Below are 6,032 nucleotides of genomic sequence, written 5' to 3'. Positions count from 1 at the left end.
GGGGACCCCCCACCCCCTTCCTTTTACTAAAAGGGTTAACAAAATTAATCATGTTGTAAATAAATTGTAAACAACAGTGTCATGGCTCAACAGCTTGTTAATCACAAAGAATCATGACGATCCAGATTTGATTTAATAGATTCACAATTTTTACAAATAAAAATTAATTTTATCACAAATAATATATTAAAGGGAGTGGTTTAGTATAGTTTTGCAATTGGGTTTCCCTAGAAATAATGAAAGTTACTAAACAAAATCATTTTTACTTTTAACTCTTAAAAATTTATTGGTGAAAGTGTGCAAACCCCCGCCCTTCCCCCACACCCATTAAAAGATAAATAATATACAATAAATAATAAAATCTACACTTACCAACAAATATAATAATATTCTTAGCTGTTCCTTCAATTCTTTCCTTGTTCAAGGATGATTTTAGATCCTTGAGTCCATTTTTAAACCAGAACTTCGAGTCTAAACAATATTATTTTAAAATCAGAAATTTGAGTCTAAACAATATTATTTTAAAATCAGAGCTTTTAGTCTAAACAATATTATTTTCAAACCAGAACTTTGAGTCTAAACAATAATATTTTAAAACCAGAACTTTTAGTCTAAACAATAACATTTTAAAATCAAAACTTTTAGTCTAAACAATATTATTTTAAAATCAGAACTTTTAGTCTAAACAAAAACATTTAAAATCAAATTTTCGAGCCTCAACAATATTATTTTAAAATCAGAACATCGAGACCGAGCAAAATCTTTTAAAAATGTAAAAAATAATTGCTAAAATGTGTTTGGCGAAACTTTGGCATATTTTGACATCAGCAATTAAACATTTAAATTTGATTTCTCTCTACTGCACCCCTCATGTGGCAAACTCAGGAAAAACAATCTGCCTGGATTAATATTAAACTATTTGAAATATTTAAAATATATTTAGACTCAACTCTGAGAAAAATTAGTTTAAGCATATTTCACTATACATAAAGGGACTGACAGAGTAATCCTTTGTTTAAAGATAACAATACCTGATTTACATTAACCTCTTTAACCTTAAACTAATCATTGAGGCTGGAAGACTCTGTGTGTTTATCTCTCAAATATTTTCCAAAATGCCGTAAAACAAAAGTGAACTCAGCGTGTGTCCAAATTTCGAAACGGTTTCAGATATTTAAATGTAAAAGTTTAGGAATTATTACTTCTGATAGTAAATACATGTAAATATTTCTTGATAAGAAAAGTTAGGATTTATTACTAATGATTGTAAATACATGTAAATATTTCTTGTTAAGNGGACTAGCCGGTGCAACAAGGTTGACGTGGTCAGACTTTAGGTTGAATTTACTTTTACTGAAGGGTCAAGGGGTGCGTGACAATTGTTAAAAACAGTCTTGTGTTTTTACCAAGTTAAGGGAATCTTAAGTTATGATCGGACAAACAAACAGAAATTTCTATTTTATATATATAGATAATAAAAAGGTTCTATTGCAAAAATAATTCATATTAATATTAAAAAATTCAAAGATGTAAGTTTTAGTTTGGAATGTAAATAAAAATAGTGCTGAGTTGGCATATGATATGCCTCATATTTCTTTGAAATATCTCTTACTTTTAAAAATAGAAAATTAATATGTTATTAGGATATAGAATGTATTTCGACAACCTTTATGAAAGGTTATTAAATATTTCATGCATATATACAGGGTGAGTCCAAAAAAGTGTGATTTGCGGCGCCTGGTGCAAAATTGTACCTTTTTTGTGCAACTCTCCTGTATGGTGTTTTTGTTCATTATTTTTTAAAAAGGAATTGAGTTTTTGCAACAAACTTATATTTTCTAACCCCATCTTTGCAACCTGATGGTGTAAACCTTTGATATTTCAAACTTAGACTATTTGATCTACCAGAATTAATAGTTTGAAATATTAAAGGTCTAGGAAAACGGGTTGCTAAGTTTTAGGAATAGGAAAATCTGAGTTTGTGGCAAAAATTCAATTCCTTTGTAATTTTTTTTTGGTACTCCAATGAAAAGCAAAAATGTGTATATATAAATGATATCTATCAAAATTAAAAAAATTTAAAGATTGAAACAAAAATTTTAATGAAAACAGCTAAACCAAATTGGCATACTTTTTTTGAGGGAACCCTTGGGCACCCCGGGGGTTACTTAGGCACAGTTAAAATCATGATTTAAGACCAAGCTCGGGAAAACAGCAAACGTAGCTATGAGTAACCTAGTTAGCTAGTATTCTTTATTTATTTACTCACTTGCATATTTTGTAGAAATAAAAGGAAAGGATTTCTACATGGTGTATTTTCTTTAGTTGAAACTAATGGCCGAAAACAATAGGTTTAGTGTAGTGGGGGGGGGGGGGAAGGGGGAAGAATCCCACTAAGAAGCTCATTTCAATTTTCCCAATTGTTCACAAACACTCAAATAATATCAGTCATTATTCAAGACAATAGTAAAACAAATTTTATTTAATATTTTAACCGAAAGGAATTGAGCCTTTGTCACAAACTCAAATTTTCTAATTTCCGTATTTTTGCAGCATTAAGTCGTCGTCAAAATTTAATTTCTTGTGGCCGGGTAGCTTTGTATTTATTGTAAATTAATTGTCGTTTTATTGGATAGTATCATAGTATTGGGCTTAAATAATTAATTTTAATACTATTCGTCATTATTTCTAAAAAGAGGAGGGGAGGGGGGAAATATGGAATCTTCTTCCTCTCTTAACAACACTTGACTTTCTCAGGTTTTTCTTAAAAGTCAAGAATTTCTTTCTTCTTGTTTTAAACTTATGAAGAAATATTTGTGGTGTTAAATCCATCTGAAAAAGCACAGGGAAAAGCAAAAGCAATGTTCTGGAAATTGAAAATTTTTTCTGAAAAAGAATGTATAAGGCATCTAATTTGATTACTTGTTGCTTTTGATGCTGTCAACTGTTGTTTTTGATGCTATTAAAATACACCTTTGACGCTTTACTACACGATCAAATCATTCAAAGTGTTAAAAAAAGAAGACAAAGGCAAGATACATAATGTAACCTTAAAATCGTCATATTTTAAGAGTTTTAGTTCGTCTTTACACTTTCATTCTTTGAAGGTAGCCCTGTATATTATTAATCTTAAGATTAAAGGGGCTTTATTGGATAGAATAATGCTTTAATAAGTAATAATATCTGTTATCATTATCTTGTGTTCTTAATCCATAGGGGTATCAATTATAAAAACTAAAAAATAATACCCTCTTTCACAAGAAGAGCAGCTGACTAAAACCTTGTAATCTCAAATACTAAAAAACATATAATCTATATAAGAAAACAAGACATTCGTACATATATATGTTGTCTATAGCCAGCCAAACGGCTGAACCGATAGGGCTAAATTTTTTTGTGGACACTCATGGATGGCCGGAGGTTGTTATAGGATAAAAAAATTGAAATATTTTTTTCCACGGGCAACGCTTTTAACATAAAACTTGATGTTAAAAATCAAAACAAAAGAACACTCTTAAAAATGTTAATATATATTTCAATATTTCATAATTTTTTGTCTCAACAACTGTTTGTAAAAAAGCTTGAGTTGAATCTTGTGTGTGGATACAATAATTTGAAAAGTTTAATCTCGATATAGAATGTGGACACTTTTAAATTTGATACACAATGCTTGATCCCATAGTAAACATTAGCAGGGTATGGCTTTTACGGGATTTTGAAGATGAATTTAAATAATATGTAAAATTGCAAAGGGTAAAAAAATAAATGCTAGATGCCGAGGTTCACAATACAAAATGAATCTCCAAAAAAAAGTATTGTAAAAAGAAATCATTTATCTTCGAATTTGGAAACAAATAAAAAATTAGGAATTGAATTAGCTAGCTAGAGCAAGAATTTGAATTTGAATTCAGCATTAAATTTCCAAAAAAATACATACATATGACTTTTTTTGAACATTTTTATTTTTGTAGATTTATTCGATCGACATTAACTCGTCAGACATCAACAGTTAAGGGACGACCTTTTTTGATTATTTTTTTTAGGTCTTAATGTACAAACCCACGATGAGGGGTGGGCGCAGTTCCAATATTGCTGATGTCTATGGTACAGCTTGTTTTAGCTGCTTAAAAGTCGGCCTTGTACTTAAAATGAACCGGAGTTAATAGTCGTTAATATTTAAGTTTGATCTCGAAATCCAATCCTTTCATGGGTATGATTATCAATGATTTTCAACGGTATGAAGCAATCTCTAGTTTACCATTGTCTGGAGATATGAAGCCATCAAAGCTGATGTCAAGTATGTTGGCCCTGTTACCAGTTGGTCATAAACCATGTTTCTTTCTCCTGGGAGCTTTTCTTAAGAGGTTACCTGCAGATGTTCGAGCTCACCTACTCAGGGACGATTTTTCCGATCCTATAGCTCTCGCCCTGAAAGCTGACAAAATCTATCAAAGCAGAGTGGCCTAAAACCCTGTGTACGCAGTTTCCAGCACCCCAGAGGACTCTATCAACGCTGTGAGATCTTCAGGTTCCAGTCGGCCCCGACGTTCAGCAACTCCTCATGCCAGTAACCGCCAGGATAACAGGTCACAGTCCCCTACCATGTGTTATTACCACCGTACATGGGGTTCTCAGGGAAAGAAGTGCAGAGCTCCCTGCTCCTGGTCGGGTAACTAGTTCACCGGCAGGAGGATGTTTGTACCCTACCTGGCGGGCCTTCTACCTCATCTCCTCTAATTTATCTTCAAGATTCCAAGAGTTCAAGAAGGTTCCTCATCGATTCTGGAGCCTCTGTATCGGTTTTTCCTGATCCAGGATCCTCAGGAGAAGATTCAGGAGTAAAACTGTTAACCGCAGATGGTTCTTCTCTCACATGTTCAGGTTCTCAGATTATTCCTCTACAGTTCAGGAACCACAAGTTCGAGTGGCCTTTCCAACTAGCTCCGGTAGCAATTCCGATCCTAGTTGCAGATTTTTTGAAACATTATAATCTCCTCCTTGATGTGTCAAACCAGAGAGTTTTTAGCGCCGACTCTCCGACCTCCCCGTCCATTGTATTGCCAACTTCTCCAGACTCCAAACCTGCTCCACTCAAAGCCAATCTTCTCGCCACTCCTAAATGTATCTCTGACCTCCTCGCCAAGTTTCCAGATGTTGTTTCGTCCGATGGTTTTACAGCCTCCATCACCTTCTCACGCAGCCTGGTCCACCAGTTTTCGCCAAAGCTAAACGTTTAGACCCTGAGAAGTTGGCATCCGCCAAAGCAGAGTTCTCCGCCATGGAAAAGGCAGGGATTATCCGTAGATCCAATTCTCCCTGGTCTTCTCCTCTTCACATGGTAAAGAAGAAGGATGGAGGTTGGCGTCCCTGCGGAGATTACAGGCGTTTAAATACCGTTACAATTCCTGACCGATATCCTTTACCCAACATTGCAGATTTCACGTCAAGAGTTGCCGGTTCAACAGTTTTCTTGAAGCTCGACCTGCAGAAGGGCTATTACCAGGTTCCCATGGCCGAGGAGGATATTTGCAAGACTGCCATCATCACCCCTTTCGGAATGTTCAAGTTTCTACGCCTTCCTTTTGACCTCAGGAATGAGGGTAATACCTTTCAGAGGATGATGGATTCCATCCTCGGCGACCTCCCTTACTGTTTCACGTACGTGGATGATATTCTAGTGTTCAGCACCAGCCTGGAGCAGCACGTAGATCACCTTCGTCAAGTTCTGCTCCTCTGTCGACAGCATGGACTGACGATCGGCCTGCCCAAGTGTGAGTTCGCTGTTTCAGAGATTGAGTTCTTGGGTCATGTTCTCTCTGCAAGTGGTTGTTCTCCATTGGTCAAGCACACAGCAGCAATCTCCGAGTTCCCTACTCCGTCAGATAAACCTGCTCTACAGAGATTCCTTGGTATGATCAATTTTTACAGGAAATTTCTCCGGGGAGCTGCTAGAGTACTAGCTCCACTCACTGATGCTCTGAAGGGTCCAGGCAAATCTATCACCTGGACTTCCAACCTTGAGGCTGCCTTCC

The sequence above is a fragment of the Eurytemora carolleeae genome, unplaced genomic scaffold (assembly GCF_000591075.1).
Source record: "Eurytemora carolleeae unplaced genomic scaffold, Eaff_2.0 scaffold538, whole genome shotgun sequence".
Lineage (NCBI taxonomy): Eukaryota > Metazoa > Arthropoda > Copepoda > Calanoida > Temoridae > Eurytemora > Eurytemora carolleeae.
Note: the sequence above shows the minus strand (reverse complement) of the source record.